General features: G+C 37.6%; 1 protein-coding gene across 3 annotated transcripts in view; it reads left to right on the top strand.

Moving 5' to 3' along the window:
• LOC129777286 (forkhead box protein fkh-2-like) overlaps positions 1–22,094 on the top strand; it is a 67,955-nt gene that overhangs the window by 25,359 nt on the left and 20,502 nt on the right. The window lies entirely within an intron of this gene.

Here is a 22,094-nt window from a genome sequence, read left to right as displayed (position 1 = left end):
AAACTATAGTAATATGTTGTGCACCTGTAAAAGAAAATAGAGGATTTCTCAACTAAGTGTACACTAGTAATGAAACGGATAGTAGTTTGGCCGGACACCAGATACCGTATATCCAGCAAGCTTCGAGGCCGGATAGCCGGATATTCAGCTCTATATTCGCGAATAATAAACTGGGAGAAACTGCATATGTACATGATGCAAATGAAGGATTACATTTCAGAGACAAACATACACATTTTAACATAAAAATAATGAGCGATGATTAAATTTTCCGTTTAAAATGAATATTCTTTAATAGAATATCGTGTTTCATGCAAGGTATCTTGAACAGACTTTTTTTCTGATATGGATTTTCCACTATAGTGATGAGATTTTTGTGGAATTACGCGATTTTCTTGAAATCACGCGACTTGGCACTGCCTACCGTCGCTTCGTTGGGAAGAGAAATTACGCGATTTTTCTTTTCGCGCACGCATCAGTCGCTTAAAAAACGAATTCAGTGTATATTGAAAGAATTTCACCGGTCGAGTAAGTATAAGTTCTACGAATTCAAATAAGCAAAGAACATCAATCAATTATTTTCATTCAAGATTAAACAACTGTCTTCAGGAATGATAATCTGGGCTTGGGCATCTTTGGGCGTTTGAAGACATAACAAAAAAATACGAGTAAAAAGTATTCGGATAAGAATGAACACCGAAATTACCTTTCATGAGAGTATGTTCAAATGCTGTATTGGGGATTCATTTCAATTACTTTTGAGAAGAATAAAGTTTCCAAATTTCAACCCTTTAGGACACGAGGTTCCAGTCAGACTATTTAGGAGTTCTTGTGACGGAAACAGCCCAGCATTTTATTAAAATCTTCTGAATTAATCAAACCTTTTTTATGAAGTATGTTAATGAGCAGTTTTGTTATGATTTATTTTGTGTTAATGAGAAATTATTGATTTTTTCTAATATCCGGTATCCGGTAAGTCACTTTCCGATATCCGGCTGGATGGAAAATAATGGCCCGGACACCGGATAGTTACCGGTTAACCGTTTCTTCTCTAGTGTAAATCAAACGCAATTTTCGATGATTCGGGGCATTATTTCCACTGGAATACCAACAAGGTTGGCTCGTTATAATCCCGAAAGTTGGCTTTTTGGCTTTTCAAAATAATGCGCCGAGTCATAAGTGAGGGACTCAAAATGAAAGGGATGTAAGTGACATAATCGATTTCTCTACATCGACTCTCTCTCTCTCTCTCTCTCGCTGTATTGGAAGATGTAGAAGATAAGTCAGAACCTCATCTATCGGATTCAATAGCAAACTCAAATCGGAACGTTTTTGCAGTTGTGTTATTTATTAAAGAAAAAGTTGATGAAGAGAAATCGATCAAGTCACTTACACCCCTTTCTTTCCGAGCCCCTCAAGTCATTTATCGTGCAGTAATTTTCGGTTATAAATCGACTCGGTGTCCTAAATCATCCACCGCATACGTCTGATTTGGCATCCATGACTTTTTTCTTCTCCCAAAAGTAAAGGGAGAAGAAAACGCTTTTTTACGATATAGGACCCTCAAAACGGCTTCTACATTAATTAACTAGAATAACAAATGTATTGAAATTGAAAACTACTAGGAAGTAGGAAAGTTGTTATGATAAGCTGTTGATTAAGTGAATAAAAAATGATGGAAATATAATATATTTCTTAAATTTCATTAAATGGAATTAAGATCAATGAGATCTTGGTTTCAACGGGTGTCGCTAAATCCACATTTTGGATAAAATACGTTTTCTAGAATGAAAAAAGAACTTTTTCTAAATGAGATTTATCTCGATAATTACATATAAATTATTTGCATGTCACAAAATGATACAAGTTTACCAAAAATATTGCCTCAAATTTAGTAAAAAGTTCTCTTCATTCAATTCAATATGCTCTATCAAGTGTGAAGCCGGTTTAGAAAAAATTCAATTTGAAATTGAAATAGTAAATATAGGTCGGACTCAATTCTATACAAACTCGATCTTTTATTATAGGAGAAGACGTAAGACCGTCCCCCTAAGAAAACCATTTTTCATTTAAACGGCCTTCAGGATTTCCCCTATTTGTTGTACTACATATCATTGAGTATCTAATAATCTACTACTAAAAATGTGTAACTGTTGATTGTATAACTTTTTTTGCGTTTTTTTCATTGATTTTTGAAATGATAAAAAATTGCTTTTTATTCCGCTGGTGGGGTAAGAAGGACCGCCCGCGGGGTAAATAGGACCATGACGAGGTAAGACGGAGCGCTGCTATTTTCAAACAGTTTAGTCTAGTAAAAATAACAGGAATAGTGTTGTGTAAGGTACTAAATGTTTAGGGTTGTTCATAAACTACACACAAACTTCTGAAAAGGCCATCAATATTCCACGTGCAGAGCTTTGCAAATATTCGTGAAAAATTTCCCAAATTATCGGAATCTATAAGGACGATTATTCGACGACTACCTTATGTACTATCGGGGCATTTGTGTGTAAAGAGACGAGCAAAAATATGGTATTTTATTTGATATGAAAATCATTCAATATAACGACGTATGGCGCTTTTACCCCGTCGAAAGTGGACCGTCTTCCCCCCAGAGCACCTTTTGCATTATTTTGCACTTTTCACGCATTTTATATTACATTTTACATACCTTTTAACGCAGAATGAACCGGAACAATCTTCTGAAGGATTGGGACACTGACAATTAACTGAATACACAGTTTTTGCTGGAGAAACGACAAAATTAAGCTAATCATGCTTCTTGCGTAACATATTTGCTAAAAAACTGAGGAATTCTTATAAAACTAGAAGTGGCCCGTCTTACCCCGCTGGACGGTCTTACCCCGTCTTCCCCTATATAATTCGATTATTGGTATTGCAGCGAAATTAAGAAAGATAGAAGTTGAGTGTCAAAAAACAAATTGTAAAGCGGTTAGAGAGCTTTAATTTGGTTGATAGACAGAGTCATATTAATTATGCACTAGCTGACCCGGCAAACTTCGTTCCGCCCAAAATTTATTTTTCGTTATCACATTCACGTTTTCTTACCGAGAGCTGTTCATGGGTTCATGTTCAATCGCACAATTGTTCATTGATTGATCTTCTAATCAACCCTTTAAAATTACCTTTTACTATGAAATTCCTAGTACTTCTACCAAAATTCGTCATTATAATATCAGATTATTTTCAGACACAATTCTCGTTCAAGATTTTTCAACCACTTGGAAATTATTTGGAATAAATGTTTGATACAGAAAATATGATAGAAGCCAGCCCTAAATCGGACAATTCCTCTCACGAGTGTTGTTCTTATCAACACATTCGGCGATCCATTTTTATTTATGTAGATATTGATATTGATATAGATATAGGAGTGCGTTTTATCACATTAAAATCCATATCCATTTTCGAACGGAGATCAATTTCGTTAGCGCAAACATAAAATGGACTAGACACGCTTGTCAATATGTAATTGTAGAACATATGCGAATTTAATTTTCCGAATTTTCCCATTTTCCTTCAGAGTTTTGCGAAAATTTTCAATTGTCATGTTTGGTTGGAATATGTTTGGTTGAAATATGTGTATTATTTTTATGGGATCTCCTCTCCATTTCAGAGGAGGGAGGGGTGGCACACCATCATAGAAAAATTTCTCGTACATAAAAACCCTCAAATTTAGCTCCATTTGCTTGATCAGTTTTCGAGTTGTGCAGAAGTTTGTGTTTCATTTGTATGGCAGTCCTCTTGCCCTTGGAGAGGGGGTAGGTGTGTCGAATCATCATAGAAACATTTATTGCTTCCTAAAACCTCCATATGCAAATTTTGGTTCAATTTGCCTGATTAGTTCTCGAGTTATGCAAACCCGCACCAACACCCCCCCCCCCTTTTCCTTCTGAAACCATTACATACAGAAATTTAGGGATGGGGAGGGGTGTCAAACCCACCATAGAAACATTTGTTGTCTCCTAAAACCTCCATATACAAAATTTGGTTTCGTTTGCTTGATTAATTCTCGAGTAATGCAGAAATTTGTGTTTCATTTCTATGACAGCCCCCCCTCAGAGAAGGGGAGGAGTGTCTATTTACCGTAGAAACGTTTCTTGCACCCTAAAACCTTCATATGCTAAATTTGGGTCTATTTGCTGGATTAGTTCTTGAGTTATGAAGAAATTTATGCTTCTTTTATATGGCAGCCCTCCCTTTGAGAGAGGGGAGGAGTGTCTAACCACCATAGAAATTTTTATTGCATCCCAAAACCTCCACATGCCAAATTTGGTTTCGTTCGCTTGATTATTTCTCGAGTAATGCAGAAATTTGTGTTCAATTGTACGGCAGCGCCAACATAGAGAGTAACTTTCTAACACTAACTTTCAAATATTAAACTTATAAAATGCTATTTAAATCCACTAATTTAGATGTTTCACAGCTATATCCTGTACAAAATTCTCTCAACTTTCAATTGGAAGCAACAGAGTCCCCTTAGGAAGTGTACATTTTGAACTAGAGCCAGTTCAAGCTATCAGAGCTCGAAACAAGAAAGATGTTTAAAAATTCTGTCGTTGTTGAAATTTGAACATGTGCGTAAAAGAACCTTTTTCATCGAATATGCTCCTCTATCACCTTTTGAAAGATTTTGGATATACAGACAAACCTTTTTTTGTGCGGGGGATAGGGACCGCACAGAAAAAATCGCATAAAAAAATCGTGCAAAATATCACCAGTAGCTTTAAAAAATCGTGTTCTGTACACATTTCGAAAAAAACTTTTTTTGAGCGGTAGATAGGGACCGCATAAAAAAAGTTCCCCTTAAGAAAACAACTCAAATTCACGCAGTTCACCGTTCAATTTCCTTTTGTTTCCCTGCTTTGCGATGGGACAGTTTTCCTTTACGGTTGCGCGTGGCTGTTTTGCACTTTTAGTTTCATATCGAAAAATCAATACTCCGGATAATCGAGTTCAACCTGTATTATGAAAACAGATAGCGAACCTTTTGACTTTCGTATGACACTATGACTTAGAATGTTCCGAAACCTTGTTTTCGACTTCCAGAAGAAGGGAAAGGAGATCTGCATGGTGGAGTACGACTACGAGTTTGTATCACTGTAAATGATCCTGATGTTAAACTCAATGGGGCATTTTATCAAAAATAACATGCGATTATTCTCATTACAATCTTTTTCGTCGAGCTTCTTGCTCGATGCAACGAAAATAAATAACTGTGATAACATGCCCATCTACGCATAACCAAGAAAATGCTAAGAGAAACTGCAACGGAGTCAACTTCCATTCACCAAATGAAGCGTGGAAAGTGTGTTAATGGCTGTGACAATTCTAAAAACAATGCTGCCTGCCTCTATGGTAAGAACCGTTCCCGATCGCCGTTTCTTTCTCTTCGTGGCATCTTGGTCATATGCACACAAACACTTCTAGAAAATCATTCGGGACCATGAAGAGCAGCAATACGGGGAACGAAACGTGGTGATTGCCTCCGGTGCGGTGGTGTTCGGCAGCTGCCGGTTGGCGAAAATGCATCGCTGTTCCGTCGTTGTCGTTGACGTTGCCGCGGACGGAAGGAAACAAGAGAAAGCCATACAAACCCAGGCCCAGAGGGTAATAAATTTTCTCGCCTTTCGCGCACCCGGATCGGCTAATCCCGACGTGTCAACAGCTTTGGCCTGTGCGATTTCAATCTTCGACTCTCTTGACGAAGAGTCATGGAAGGCTGTGAAGGGCACTGAGCACTCGCGATTTTGCGTACTCAGGCCGCCGGGATTTACGACGGGTTGTGGTGGCGCAACGAGATTCGAATTATGATGCAGTGTACGGAAAATGCTACAAACAACAAATTATTGTCACGGAGGTTTTTTTTTCCGAGGAGTTCATAAAGTCCATGACAGGTTGTACAGGTTGTATTGGCGAGAAAAATGCATCCCACAACATGCATTTACATTCACAAAATCTACAAGGAACATCCATTAACATTAAAATGCTATTAATTACATGTGCCATCCTCGTTCTACCTCACAAGGGAAGCGAGCTTTAAACATGTTCACACTTATTAATATCGGAATGAATAAATGAATGCAATCGTGTAAAATTACCTACCAAACAGAACGCGTTTAATTTTCCTCCCAAAATAGGAGCGGACCCGAAGACGACGGGAATAGAGGCAATTCAGCTGACAACCTGTAGCCGACACGATGAGATGAGTTACGACGACCCATGTGATGATCATTTTATGAGTCCCCGGGTTCTGTTCGGTTGGTCGGTCGTTTTTCAAATTACCCAAGTTCCGCGCTCAGTATGTTATACAGCAGTGCAAAGTGGCAGTTAAAATTTAACACCGCTTTAATTTGTTGAAAATTTACGCATATATCACTCAGAAATCGCCGGAGGTGCGCCGAAGGTACTGATAAACATTCGTCAGTTGCAGCCGAGATGAGCTATTGCAGTTTGTAATCAACAGGATGGAATATGAGTAGCTCTGGGTCGAAGGCTTATCGCGATTCCCGATTCCAATCACGGGTGTTATGAAGCTGATTTGATCATGTCTCGTTCATTGAAAATATTCATCATTTTTCCCTTGGAACTTGAGCTGATTTGTAACTTTCACATAAAGATTAAACACTGAAGCTCTTACGGTATTTGGTAGTTTGAAATTTAAGAAAGTCAGTATCTAAACCTTTCAGAGTGCTTTGCAGAACTAGATGCTGCGAGCATCTTTATGTTTTGTTTCATACATTTCTTTACGTACTCTCTGTTACAAGATGCCTTCCCATCCTGCTATTCTGGAAACGAAACTTCTGAAGATAAACATCGTTTGTACAGCTAAACCAGGTGTATAAATATCGATTGAGGATTTTAAAAATTGATTACTTAACAATGCATCAATATCAATGAGAGTGTAGAACGGAAAACATTACGAAGATGATTTACAATAACAAAACCAACTTGGGTGTAACTGAAGAGCTGTTCACAAAGATGTGGTCTCTCATTAGCTATTGAACCCTGTTGTAATGATTTATACTGAGTTCCACTATCAACAACCAATTAATCCATCGACCGAAAAACTATTAGAAAGCCCATCAGATTGTAGGCGGTTTTGCTTAGGACACGACTGCATTTGTGACGTAGGACTATGATATTATTTTTTTACTGCTTGTTTATCATTTCGGATACTTTATTTTAGAATCCATCGAAATTTTTGGAAAAAAAAATCTTTAGTAGAAAGTTAAAGTGTTGAAAGAGTAGTACTTTTGTAGAATCAGCTGAATATACTAGGGTCATGATTTATTGTTTCCCTGACAAGAATAAAACTACAAGCACGAGAATAATGAGCAAGTATCGCAAGCGTTATTTTTCCTCTCGGTGTTATAGCGATAACAGTAATCGTGGCAGGCGATTATATGTTTGTTCCACTACCACGGTTATTCTACATTTCTAATAAACAAAAAAGGGTAGCAGTATTTATCATCGCAATAGTACCAATTATGGTAATACCAGCGAGCTTTTTGTTAGTCTAGAAAATACATCTTATTTTTGAAGGCTTTAGTTCGATTTTTAAACATCAGAAATCTCTTCTTTGTCGATTCTGGTACTTGGTTCCATTAGAAACATTGTTCTTTCGTTGGAAATTTTAATTTAAAATTCTGTGTCCCATTGATGCTTGCTTCCTAGCATTTTGCTATGAAATGTGCGATCAAAATAATGAGATTTTAATGCTGTGAAGTTACTGTTTTGATGCAAACACAGTGTAGACGCATACATTATAACCTTCTTGATGTTGTGATTCGGCCAATTTATACGATTTTATCGAAATACACATGAATTTTTGTATTCTCATAATTGGTACAATTTCACATTTAAGTGCCAATTATCGCAATATCGAAAGATGCATGTTCCTATTATAGTTGTAGGAAATCACGGAAAGCAGAGCTGCTATATGTTCCTATTATGGTTGTACGTTGTTATGTTCTGGTTGTTATGGTATTATGATTGTACCTAACGTTTTCACGCTGTGAAATTGCATATCATAGAGCGTTTTTGAACCCTCAGTTCTTCTTCTTCTTTGTTTTTAAGAGGCTTTAAACTTCGCAGTTCATTCGCCTCTAATAATGCTCAGTAATGTAATGAAATAGCACCAAGCGTGTTCGACCGAAGCATATTTGTTTGATCCACTCTGTTGAAAATTAAATGTTAGTTGAATGGGTTCAGTTCAGTTACTGAAGAGAAGCGAAAACTTCATCACAACCCTCACGCCTTTGTGATTCTCTTGTCACCTAGCAGAGAGACCTAGCAATGAGGAGCTGGCAGTTATTTTACAACCGGGAAGCACATAACAACAGTCTAATCTAGAGATGAAACGGATATTCGGTATCCTGTCTATCCGGTCAATATTTGGCATCCGGCCGGATACCGGATATTAGAAAAAAAAATTATAATTTCTAATTAACAGAAGATAAATAATAACCGGAAATTGTAATGCTAGTTAATTCTTTTTTTTTTTTGATTTGTAGTAAATTAAGTGTACCCTCTCTCAGATTATCATCCCTGAAGTTCTTAGTTTGTTTTTGAATTTTGAATACAAATAATTGGTTGATGTTCTTTGCATATTGGAATTATGTGGCACAAAATCTGTCTGGAAAGCCATGGTTATCGTTAGAGAAAGTCAATTAAGGGAATCGATCAAAGCGAAAATTAGGCAAAAATTGCCGAATAATGAATAATAAATAATTAGCCTTGTACAGAATTTATTGAATTTTCAAAACTGCATTCTTATTTGGGAATAATCGTATTCTTGAAAAAGTATTCATTAGAAAACGGGAAATTTTTCATTCTATCAAAACATTTTCCTGTAGTAAAATAACCTACAGGAGAGTTTTTGGTCTCAAATGAATGCTGATGGATAAGGTTAATTGGATTTTCCATTGACTTGGTTAATAAAACACTGCGTTAATCTAAAAAATTTACAGAAAACAGGTGAAATCGATTTTTTTCTTTCCAGTATTGTTATCCACTACATCTACACACAAAACGATAGAAGCATTCAAGTATCACACTCCAAAACTTGAAGCTTCAAATAAAGCTTTAAAATAATGTATATCCCATCTTCATGCGTTGGTTTTTCACAAAGTTACAGCGTTTCTAGAATCACTTAAAAACTTCGACTTCGCGCTTCGTTCCGATAATTTTTGTCGAGTGTAGAATCAACGACATAGTATTGCATACTAGGAATAAGATTTAGAGTCATAGTTTTATTTAAAAATTATTATCGAAGTATTATTTGAATCCTATTAATACTTTTTCCATGTGACACCGACTATTACCATAATAGGTACACTTATTACGAAACTCCAGAAACACTACTACCATAATGGGTACATGGAAGCGGCATTTTCAAACATATTTTATATACAATTTAGTCAATTAATCATCAAAATATCAGTGAGAACAGAGTTCAAACTGCTAGAAAAAATATACTTTTGTATACTTTTAAACTAAAATAGAGTATTTATTCGCAAATTCTGCAAGTTGGTGACATATCTCCTCCATAATTGGGTCACATACCCTAGAACAATTAAATCTACATATGGCAACGCATAAACACCAACATCGATGTGTAAGTGTAATGCAAAAACACACAAGCGCCCTCCGCCAGGCGGCATGCAAACCAACACTCTGTATCATTTCTTCAAGCACCACTTTGGATGTGAGGTTACGACACGCTGTCGACCCTCCAAAGTAATGTTGACCGCACGCTGACACTCTCGCGGGGTTTCTCACCCGTCGAGACGTGAACCGATTGCTTACTAACAATACGTCAGTTTTGTGATGTGCCATCTGGAGCTTTATACTGTCCATCCAGCTACCGATCGTGCATTCTGCCTCAGTCACCAACATTTCCACTTCCTGGAGCGCCTCGCCGATTACCGTTGTTACGATGTCGTCCGCGAAGCCCACGATCTTCACGCCTTTGGGTAGCTTCAGCGTTAGTACACCGTCGTGCATCGTGTTGTAAAGCGTTGGGCCTAGGATGGAACCTTGTGAAACTCTCTCCGAGATATTCTTCAGTATCTGTCCCCTGTCTGTGTTGTATACCAAGATCCGATTCTGGAAATAACTCCTCAGTATCCTGTACAGGTAGCCAGGGACCTTCAATCTGTGTAGCGCCTCGGCGATGGCCTTCCAGTTGGCACTATTGAAGACGTTCATCACGTCTTTCAAAATCACCGCGCAGTAGCGATCACCTCTTCGTTTTTTGTTAAGGCGAGACCTGAGCTTTCTCGATAGCTGTTCGAATAGCATGTCGGGGAAAGCAAGGATCGCCGATTTCAGGGCCACCTAGGAGATTCTGTCGAAGCCGGGTTCTTTTTCCACCTTTAAACCTTTTGCCACCGCGATGAGTTCACAATGGCCACGAGTTTTTCTGGACATAGTTCCATGGGAGTCATTGAACCACGGATTTTCGTCATCACGATTCAATATGCTCCAGCCCAAGGATTTGCATCGACGTCTCGACACAGCTCCCTATAGCAATATGATTTGCTCCTACGTATCTCCAATTTCAAGGCGGCTCTGGTTTCTCGGAGCGTTGAGCGTTGGCATTGAGCGTTGTATTCGTTTCCGCTTCCGTGTCCGTTTTCGTTTCCGTTCGCTGTCAAAGCCCTTTCACCCAATACCCACATCGTAGGGCTTTTCCATCGTCACTGGTCATTGAGAACCAAACAATCAGCAAACCGGAAGTAAAAACAAGATTATATTCGTTTTCTACGTGTCAGTTATTTACATTTACATTGTACATATAAAGCATCAAATTTCCCACGTACGTCCAACTCATCATCACGAGAAAACAGATGATCAGATTTGAGTCGTCTATATATCGTTGTGTTTGTCTTCACTCAAATTAGAATAATAGAATACATTGGATATTTAAGATGAATAGAAAAATTCCAAGAAAATCGATAACATGTTTCGCAGTTAAAATTTTTATGATAAATTTTACTGATCTGAACGATAACTTCAAATCTCTCTTAAAATATGTTCGCTATTTTTTACTAACCACAATATTCTTCCCGCGCCAATTGTCGATATTATTATAATTCAGTCGTTAGTAGGTCGATAAGTTAACGGATAGTTCTAACCAGTGTTGCCACATTTTCATCTGTACCGGAAGGGGCAAAAATCAGTTTCATCTGTACTTTTTCTATTTTTCTGTTCCATCGGAAATATTCGTTGCAGAAAAAAATCCGTTTCATAAGTGTTCGTGACCGACAGCGCGAATGTTGAGCAAGTAAGAAATGAAATAGAATCCCGATTCCATCCATATCCGTATTCCCAACTAGGATTGGTCGATCTTTAGAAAAAGATCAATCTTGACGGTTCGATTTTCCAGACGGCATAGGGATCGATTCGCTGATTGAATCGGTGCCAGAGAATCGATCTTTGAAAAATCGAATGCCTTTTTCTAAATTATTCACTTATTCTATATGAGTGTTGTCTTTACATTAATCAGTGAATAAACAAATCACATTTCTATTGAAACATGAAATGTATTTTATTTTGATTTTCAGCACGAAGGGCACAAACAAAACCGGAAATACGAGTGAACTGTTAATCTTTTAAGCATCCAATTTTTGTCCACCAATCATGCAAAAGTTTGCTTTCTGAAACGGTGATGATTCCGCAATTCTACATTCAAGAAACGGATTTTGACCTCTAGATCCTGTTAAACCCCATCATAAATCCATTCATCAAAATTGGAGAATCGCTGGTCAACCAGGCCATGTTGCATCGATCGAAAAAGGTAGTAATCGGTCGGAGCAATATCTGGAGAATACGGTGGGTGGGATAGGACCTCCCATTTGAGCGTTTCCAAGTATGTTTTCACCGGTTTCGCGACATTGTCGTGCTGCAAAACTTTAAAAAAAACTTTACCGTATCTTTGCTCGTATTGTGGCCGTTTTTCTTTCAGTGCATGACTCAAACGCATCAATTGTCGTCGGTAGAGGTCCCTAGTAACGGTTTCATTCGGTTTTAGAAACTCATAGTACACCACACCCAGCCGGTCCCACCAAATAGACAGCATAACCTTCTGGTCGTGAATATTCCCCGCGGAATGTTGATGCATGGCCGGGTATCCATACGTTGCCCGACGCTTAAAATTGTCGTAATGGACCCACTTTTCATCGTCAGTAACGATTCGATGCAAAAAACCCTTTCTTTTATGCCGTTGGAGCAGTTGTTCGCACGGGGAAAAAACGGCATTCGACGTCTCGTGGCTTCAATTCATATGGCACCTAATCTTTCGGATCATTCCAATTGCTTTTAAACGATCGGATATGGTTTACTGAGCTACTTCAAATGTATCTGCCAGTTTTTGTTGCGTTTGTGATGGATCTTGATCGAGTAAAGCCTCCAATTCTTCATATTCAAACTTTTTTGGCGGTCCGAAACGTTCTTCGTCTTCCAAGTAAAAATTACCACTTTTAAACCGTGCAAACCACGTCTGACACGTTCGCTCAGTTGGAGCATGGTCACCATAAACTTCCTCCAAAATGCGATGACTTTCCGCAGCTTTTTTCTTCATATTGAAATAATGAAGTAACACTCCCCGCAAGAACACTCTCGTTGGTATGAAATTCGACATATATTATATAAGTGTTAAAAAACTATGTTGTTTACGCTTCAACTTTTTGACATATACTGAAAAATACGCTCAATGACAGTAGCTTTCCAAAGAATGTCTGGAAATTTGATTCGCTGGAATTACAATCAAGTTACGCCATCTGTTGTAAAACCGAAGAAACTTACCGGTACACCTAAAAGAAAATACGTTTTTGAGATAAATAAAATTTTAATTTTTAAAATAATTTCTTTTTCAGCGAAATATTTTTCCAAAAAATTTGGTTTTTTTTTTGTCAAAATTTAAACAATTTCCTAGTAGTGCCTAATTCTTTTTCGAATATTTCAACTATGCAAAGTTGCTTAAATGACCCATGTCTTTACACCCACAACGTTTCCCTACTATCTGTGATGGAGCTACCAACGGCCAGTCGAGCTGGCATGAAATTCTTCATGCCATCATTCCAACTTTATACGATTATTAAATGAGGAAAATCTGATGAAGCATTGTCATTATTAATGTTCGTCAGTGGGGTCAACTGGAGCTCTCGCACTCGGTGCAGAAATGTCTGGTTGCACCCTCTCTCCCTTCGAGATTTTCTTTATTCAAGGGTCGTTCAAAAAATAAGTCTCAGTGCCTCAGAAATCGCGGAAAAATAAAGTTAGGACAAAAAACAAGGTGATTTTCGTAATCTACGTTTTATTTTCTATGTTTCTACATAATCGCCGTAACGTTCGAGGCATTTTTCATAGTGTAGCACGAGTTTTTCTATTCCCAGCGCGAAGTGCGTAGCGTACAACTTTTTGAAGTACGATGTAACTGCGTCACGAATTTCTTCAGTGTTATCGTGAATCGTTGACCGCCGCCTTTCTTACGAGTTATAAGTTCTTCTTTGAATTAATCCAAACATTTGTACATTGCCTCATGTGCTTCTTTGTGTAATGTTCGAGAAGCTGCACCTTGAATCTGAAGTCGTATGTTTTATGAACTCGTCTGCCAATTTCTGGTGATTCTCATCTTAGAGGAGCTCCAGGGACTCAACCTTCACTGAAACTCTGTCCATGGTCATCCCCTTTTCCCGAAGATAAAATTGAGCCTAATCCACTTCATCCACTAACGACTTGTTGAAGCTTCAACAGATGACCTGAATTTCATAGATTGCACAGTGAATTATAACGGTTAATCTGGTCAGCTCTCCGGATAACTGTGAGGGTTCATAATTTTCCATGACTATCGTCGGTTATCACATCGTGTTACACACATGAACTTAGAATTTACGAATTTTACATAGACTATATTTTCCTTATATGATGTCGAATTGAATAACCGAACACAATTTAGATTTGATAACATACGACAAATCAGATCATAAAGGGTGTGTCACATCAAATTGCATCACGGAAAAAACGCTGTAGAAATTCGCCCAGTAGACCGATCCTTTTGAAAATTTTAGACAGTAAAATAAAAACTATTAAACAACTTTTGGCATTTTCTTTTTATTCATACTTCGAGCCCAAGCCCGTATGCTCGCACCTTCCTCTTTACCCCGTCCATAAGGTTCTGTACAACGTCAGGTTGTAGTTTTTTTGAACAGAAATCCATTTTCTCTTGAAGTCCGCCTCCGATTTGACAACTTTTGGGTTCTTCCGGAGGGCCTGCTTCATAATCGCCCAATATTTCTCTATTGGGCGAAGCTCCGGCGCGTTGGGCGGGTTCATTTCCTTTGGCACGAAGGTGACCCCGTTGGCTTCGTACCACTCCAACACGTCCTTTGAATAGTGGCACAAAGCGAGATCCGGCCAGAAGATGGTCGGGCCCTCGTGCTGCTTCAATAGTGGTAGTAAGCGCTTCTGTAGGCACTCCTTAAGGTAAACCTGCCCGTTTACCGTGCCGGTCATCACGTAGGGGGCGCTCCGCTTTCCGCAAGAGCAGATCGCTTGCCACACCATGTACTTTTTGGCAAACTTGGATAGTTTCCGCTTGCGAATCTCCTCCGGAACGCTGAATTTGTCCTCTGCGGAGAAGAACAACAGGCCCGGCAGCTGACGAAAGTCCGCTTTGACGTAGGTTTCGTCGTCCATTACCAGGCAATGCGGCTTCGTCAGCATTTCGGTGTACAGCTTCCGGGCTCGCGTCTTCCCCACCATGTTTTGCCTTTCGTCGCGGTTAGGAGCCTTCTGAACCTTGTATGTATGCAGGCCCTCCCGCTGCTTGGTCCGCTGGACGAATGAACTTGACAAATTCAGCTTATTGGCGACATCCCGGACCGAACTTCTCGGATCACGTCTAAACTGCTTAACTACGCGCTTGTGATCTTTTTCACTGACGGAGCATCCATTTTTGCCGTTCTTCACCTTCCGGTCGATGGTTAGGTTCTCGAAGTATCGTTTTAGTACTCTGCTGACCGTGGATTGGACGATTCCCAGCATCTTACCGATTTCCCGATGTGACAACTCCGGATTCTCGGAATGAGTGCGCAGGATTAATTCACGACGCTCTTTTTCGTTCGACGACATTTTTCCAAATTTACGAAAAATTGACAGCGAAGCATGGTCAACGTGATCTATACACTCTTATCTGATTATAAGCGAAAGCTGAAGATATAGGGCCTGATTCTCGAATACACTTCACGGTGGAAACGAAATAAACGGCACGCCATTGAACTACGTTTTACGAGTTAGTGAAGCGAAGATAATGATGAGTTTTCAGGCAGAATGAGCACTTTTCAAATAAAAAATCATTAATGAAAATTAACTTCTTCGTATCAAACTGGTATTCAATGTGTGTGGAAAACTTTGTTTTCTTCATGTGGTATAATCATCCCATACAAAAATTTCATCTGAAGATAATTTGATATTATAATGATAAATTTAGTGGGAAACTAATCTCGCATCCAGATGTCGACACCGTACCGTTGTCATCGTGAATGCGTTTCATACCGTTTCCACCGTGAAGTGTATTCATAGTGTATTCGAGAATCAGGCCCATAATTCCTAAAAATTAAATTTCTACAGCGTTTTTTCCGTGATGCAATTTGATGTGACACACCCTTCAATAAAAAAAATTAAAATGAAATAAATGTAGTTTTCACGTTGCATATCAAAAGAGTAGCACACACTGTTTTCGGGATCTTAAGCTTGCAAATAATGAAATGATCAACCTAGATAAGTGCAGAGTTAATTTCCTTCACTGTGATACCAACGTATAAACATTAGCTTCCCCAGATAAAATACGACCAATTCGATGCAGCTATTTGATGTGTCCACCGCTGCCACCCACTCTTCCGATCCACCGCACTCTGTGCAAAACAGTGAGTTGTGAACAGAACAAAAAACAAACCCTAGCTGATGAGGCAATTTTTTTCATACACCACACAGTTTCACAGTGAATTGACCTGAAAAATTGCCATTTATTTTCGCTGTTTTATTTTCCTACCAAACCATTCCCCGTCTGTGGTTTTCCCCGTGGTACTTAAAATTGAAACAGAAATAAGTGTGCTAATTTTTAATTGCAAAATAATTACTTTTTTCTTCGCGCTTGATCGCTGCATTAAAATAGATGAAGAACAACGAAAAAAATCGCCAAGACGCAGTGGTGAAAATTGGTCCCGAAATGGGACTGCTTGTTGTGGTGAACCATATGCGCAAAACCAATGTTGGCACTATGCAATCTTTGTGTTTGCGGTAGAGGAGAACATATTTTTCGTTTCCGAGATGTTGTTTGCACCTATTTGTCAGCAATTTGTCGCTTGAACGCTGTATGGACCGATAAAGCGACACAGGTTCGGAAACGGTACGGTTCTTGCGATCGCTCCCTGTGTTTCCCTGCCGCTGTGGCTGCTGTCATTTGTGATTCATTTTCGCAAATCAAATGGGCTATCGTTGCGGAAAATAAAGCGGGAGGAAAGGAACGTTGCACTATGGCTCTTCAGGCGGACAAAAAACGTAGAAGTGACTGTCATCAATCGATTTTTCTATATTTCCTATAGAAAGTAGACACTCTAACTAATAAAAATTCAAAATTTCAGGACTGTAGCTGGTACTATATCTGAGATATCGAGAAATGAACATAAAAAAAGGGGAAAAAAATTAATATAAAAATATAAAAAGCGAATTCTAACAAAAAATTATCATAATAACTCAGAATAACTTATAAGTACATTATATTCTTGTGAACGATATTTATTAAGCTTTTCGAAAAACTGGTTAAGTGGCTTTGTAGGGGAAAATAAGAAGAAAATGAAAATGAAATCATAATTTCAACTTTGTTGGTCGGCATCTCTTTACTCCCAGGATCTCCCGGGTCGTGTCATGGTCTTTTTTCATGTTTTTGGTATATATTAACAAATTCTGAAATGTATTGCTGCGACGACCTGCGACGAAGAGATTTGGAGCGGTTTGAAAAATTTTGGTCCCTATAGAAAATATACAAAATTGAAAATATTGTCAAAATTTATACATGCCAATAAAGTTTTTCCTCTTTTTAACGGTATTTTTATTTTTGATATGGTTGGAACTTTTCATCTGTGACAATTTCTAGATATATCATATTTTTTAGTTTGAATGAAAGGAAATTGAAAGGGTTTGAGAATCAAGTCATCCTACCTTAATGGGCTCCAGCTCTTCCCCTTTCCCCATACTCTAATGGCATACACAAAGTTGGAAATCTCTTCAAAATTTTAATTGCTGATGAATGTCATGCCAATATACTGCCGTTCTACGCATAGTTGTCCCAGGTTACTTTTTGGCAATTTTTACTTTTCTTCATAAAACGATGTTTTTATCCATAATTTTCCGGAAAAAAATACAAAAAAGTGCTGTTTGTTCCCAGTGTTTATAGAAACAACATCAAGCTCGATTGTCCTATGTTGATATTCTAATAACTGCCCCTCCCTGTATTTTTTGTAGATCCATAATAAATGAATCGATTCAAGTACAATAATTTCATGTCACTCTTTCAGCGGGGATAATGCACTCATTTCTGGTTTGGAAGAACGAACTAATTCTTAAACAAATAGATAAAAGTTTAACAGAACACGTGTACTCCTCGCTGGCGAATATCTAATAATAATGAGATTTATATTCTGCAAAGGTGTTGCAGATCACTCACTTCTTCATAAAACGATGTTTTTATGTAGAATCTTTTGGAAAAACACAAAAAAATTGTTTGATCCCAGTATTTCGAAAACCAACATCAAGTTCAATTGTCCCTTGTTGATATTCTAGGCAAAACTGTCCCACCATGAAATTTAAGTCCGTAATCAAGCTTGATTGGTTCAAATGAGAAGATCTTGTCACATTCCATTAAACAACAGTTTAGTGCTTCTAAAAAACCATGTGTATTGCTAAACTGAAATACTTACAGCTTCTGGTAGAGAAATATGGCAAAAAACTTTGATTGCATTTTTCTCAGTTGCTGATTTTGGAACATGGGACAACTATGCGTAGGACAACAGTATAGCCAATATAGAAAATATAGAAAATTTTATACAAAATATTGAAAATATAGAAAATTGTTTAAATCTTCTTAAAAAAATGCCAAAAATTTTTCTTGCAAAAATTTTACTGAAAAAAAAATATTTCAAAACTTATTTTTCTCAATGATTTATTTTTTTTAAATTCTCAAAAAATATATATGAACAGCCTTTACAATTTCCAACAAGTCGTCCATACATTAGAACTGGGCATTGGATGGGCACTTTCAAAGGGAAAAAGGTTTTCTAACAACAACTTTTTCATGTTTTCTTTGGATAAATTCCCCTCTCAGAGGAGGGGCGCATAACTTGAGAACTCATCAAGCAAATGGAGCCAAATTTGGCATGTGAGGATTTTTGGGTACGAGAAATGTCTCTGCGAGTCCCATAAAAATATTACACTATTTCAACCAACCATATTCCAACTAAACATGACGATTGAAAATTTTTCGGAAAACTCTGATGGAAAATGGGAAAATTCGTAAAATTGAATCCTCATATGTTCTACAATTATATTGTGACAAGAGTTGTTAGTCCATTTGATGTTTACGCTAACGAAATTGATCTTTGTTCAAAATTGAAAATGGATTTTCAGGCGAAAAAACGCACTCCTATATCTTTTAACTATATAAATGAAGACGGATTTCCAAATGTGATGGTAAGCGTGAAATTCGAAGAAGGAATCGTCCGAATTGAGATGTTTTCATTTTATTCTATTTTCTGGATCCAACCTGTATTCCATGTTCAATACAGAAGTTCAATACGAGAATTGTGTCTGAAAACAATTTGATATTATAATATCGAGTTTTGGTATAAGTACAGGGAAACTTCGATATAAAGCACATTTAAATTTCCAAATTGTACGTTGTATCGAATTGTACGTTATATCGAAGCAAAGAAATTCTGAAATAGAGCTCTGATTACTTTATTTTGTTGCTGTTTGAGTATTTTTAGTAAATAATATTGATAAAATCCAACTAGAAGGCGAAGCCAAACTTTCTCGCCATTTTTATTTCTTCATACTGTTAATTGAGGGGTAAATAGATAAATAACCAAAAAATAAATAAAAAGAAACATTGACACCAAGATCAATTTCATTTATCAAATCCAAGAAAAGTAAAACAAAAATTCTGAAAATTTTCACATCAATCAAAGCAATTTATAGAAATGATAAATGGAAACATAACCTGATGATGCTATCAGAGCAAGTTTTTGTACATGCAATGTTGTCCAGGATGATCTATCACAAAGTACACTGCACGTTTAGAGGCCAAACTTGCTCTTCAACGTCCCAAACCAGAACATTTTCATTGAAATTTTCATCTTCCAGATCAACTGATGCTGAAATTCGAAGAAATTTATCAGCATTTTGTTCCTAGTGCAAGACTGAATATCAGATGATGGATTGAACCCTTTCTCGTTGATTTTTTTGTCTTTTAGGATCTAAGCATCGATTCGGAAGTGAATTGTTAATATCGTTAATATCGAAGTTCTCCTGTACTAGGAAACGTATATTGTAATTTGTAATTTGTCAAATAGATTATCAGTCGATGAACAGTTCTGCGATTGGATCCATGATTAGTAAGAAAACATGAATGTTTGAAAGTATTGATAACAAAAAATCATTTTAGGAGGGACGAAGTTTTCCGGTTCAGCTAGTATATATATACAGCCATTCCATGCCAAACCGATATAGTGGTTTTCAGATTTTCGTGAAATTTGGTAATTGTTTCTCTTTATCCCAAAACATTAGACCCTTATTTTTCTTATTTTTTTATTAGGGTGACCATTTCCATTTTAGGATGATTCGAAAAGTCTATTTTTTTCCTCTTTTCCCAAAAAATGACTCTAAAAAAATCATATCTTTTGAACTACTGGACCGATTTTAATGATTGACATCTATATATATAAAAATGGAGTGATGTCTGTCTGTCTGTCTGATTCTTATAGACTCGGAAACTACTGAACCGATCGACATGAAAATTGGTATGTAGAGGTTTTTGGGGCCGGGGAAGGTTTTCGTGATATTTTGAGACCCCTCCCCCCTCTCTAAGGGGGGGCTGCCATACAAATGAAACACAAATTTCTGCATTACTCGAGAATTAATCAAGCAAATAAAACCAAAGTTGGCATGTGGAGGTTTTAGGATGCAATAAATGTTTCTATGGTGTTAAGATACTCCTTCCCCCTCTCTTAGAGGGGGCTGCCATACAAATGAAACACAAATTTCTGCATTACTCGGAAATTAACCAAGCAAACGAAACCAAATTTGGCATGTGAAAGTTTTAGGGTGCAATAAATGTTTCTATGATGGTTAGACAGTCCTTCCCCCACTCAAAGGGGGGGGCTGCCATACAAATGAAACACAAATTTCTGCATTACTCGAGAATTAATCAAGCAAACGAAACCAAAGTTGGCATGTGGAGGTTTTAGGATGCAATAAATGTTTCTATGGTGTTAAGATACTCCTTCCCCCTCTCTTAGAGGGGGCTGCCATACAAATGAAACACAAATTTCTGCATTACTCGGAAATTAACCAAGCAAACGAAACCAAAGTTGGCATGTGGAGGTTTTAGGATGCAATAAATGTTTCTATGGTGTTAAGATACTCCTTCCCCCTATCTTAGAGGGGGCTGCCATACAAATGAAAGACAAATTTCTACATTACTCGGAAATTAACCAAGCAAACGAAACCAAAGTTGGCATGTGAAAGTTTTAGGGTGCAATAAATGTTTCTATGATGGTTAGACAGTCCTTCCCCCACTCAAAGGGGGGGGGGGCTGCCATACAAATGAAACACAAATTTCTGCATTACTCGAGAATTAATCAAGCAAATGAAACCAAATTTGGCATGTGGAGATTCTAGGATGCAATAAATGTTTCTATGGTGTTAAGATACTCCTTCCCCCTCTCTTAGAGGGGGCTGCCGTACAAATGAAACACAAATTTTTGTATTACCCGAGAATTAATCAAGCAAATTAAACCAAATTAGGCATATGGAAACTTTAGGGTGCAATGAATGTTTCTATGGTGGTTAGATACCCCTCCCCCCTCTCTTAGGGGTGACTGCCATACAAATAAAACACAAATTTCTGCATTACTCGAGAATTAATCAAGTAAATGGGCGGGACGAAGTTTGCCGGGTTAGCTAGTATCAAATAAAAACCAGGGTGCGTCGTGTTTGAAAAAATATTACACTTGGAAAAAAATGGATCATCATCATGCTGCAGCACACGATTGCATACTTCCAGGCGCAAACAATCGGTCCATTAGGTCAAAAGTTATGAACTTATAAAAAGAAAAGTCATTTTCGGAAAAAAGTGGAAAATATGTATTTTTTGGACCATCCTAAAATAGAAATGGGAACCCGAGTAAAAACAAAAAACGGGTCTTATACATTGCGATCAGGAACAAAACTACCACTTTTCACGGAAGTCTGAGAATAACTATATCGGTTTATTAGAGATGGTCAGAACGTATTAGTAATGGGAAGGCAACCACTGAAAGGGAGAGGGGCTGAATTCCGAGCAAATCCATGTATTATTTCCTCTTTTCATATAAATAAAAACTACACGCCCCTATCAATTTTTGACCGTAATATACAGGCAAACCAGGGATAGGGACCGCACAAAAAAATCGTGCAAAACTTTACCAGTATTAAATGTAAAATTATGTTCGATACACAATTTGAAAAAAACTTTTTTTTTGCGGTAGATAATAACTCAAATCCACGCCGTTCACCGTTCGATTTCCTTTTGTTTCCCTGCTTTGCGATAGGTCAGTTTGCCTTTTCTGTTGCGCGTGGCTGTGTTGTGCTTTTAGTTGCATGTCGAAACTTGTTGCTGTTAGGAATGATGCATGTCCAACTTAAAACATTTGATGGAAGGATGGGAATGATTTGAGAAGTGGATAATTTAGACGCAAATATGCTTTTTTCGCACTGAAATGCATATTAACCATCATTAAAAAACTAATGGA

Source organism: Toxorhynchites rutilus, chromosome 3, assembly GCF_029784135.1.
Source record: "Toxorhynchites rutilus septentrionalis strain SRP chromosome 3, ASM2978413v1, whole genome shotgun sequence".
NCBI lineage: Eukaryota > Metazoa > Arthropoda > Insecta > Diptera > Culicidae > Toxorhynchites > Toxorhynchites rutilus.
Note: the sequence above shows the minus strand (reverse complement) of the source record. Positions and strands in the feature narration are given on the sequence as shown.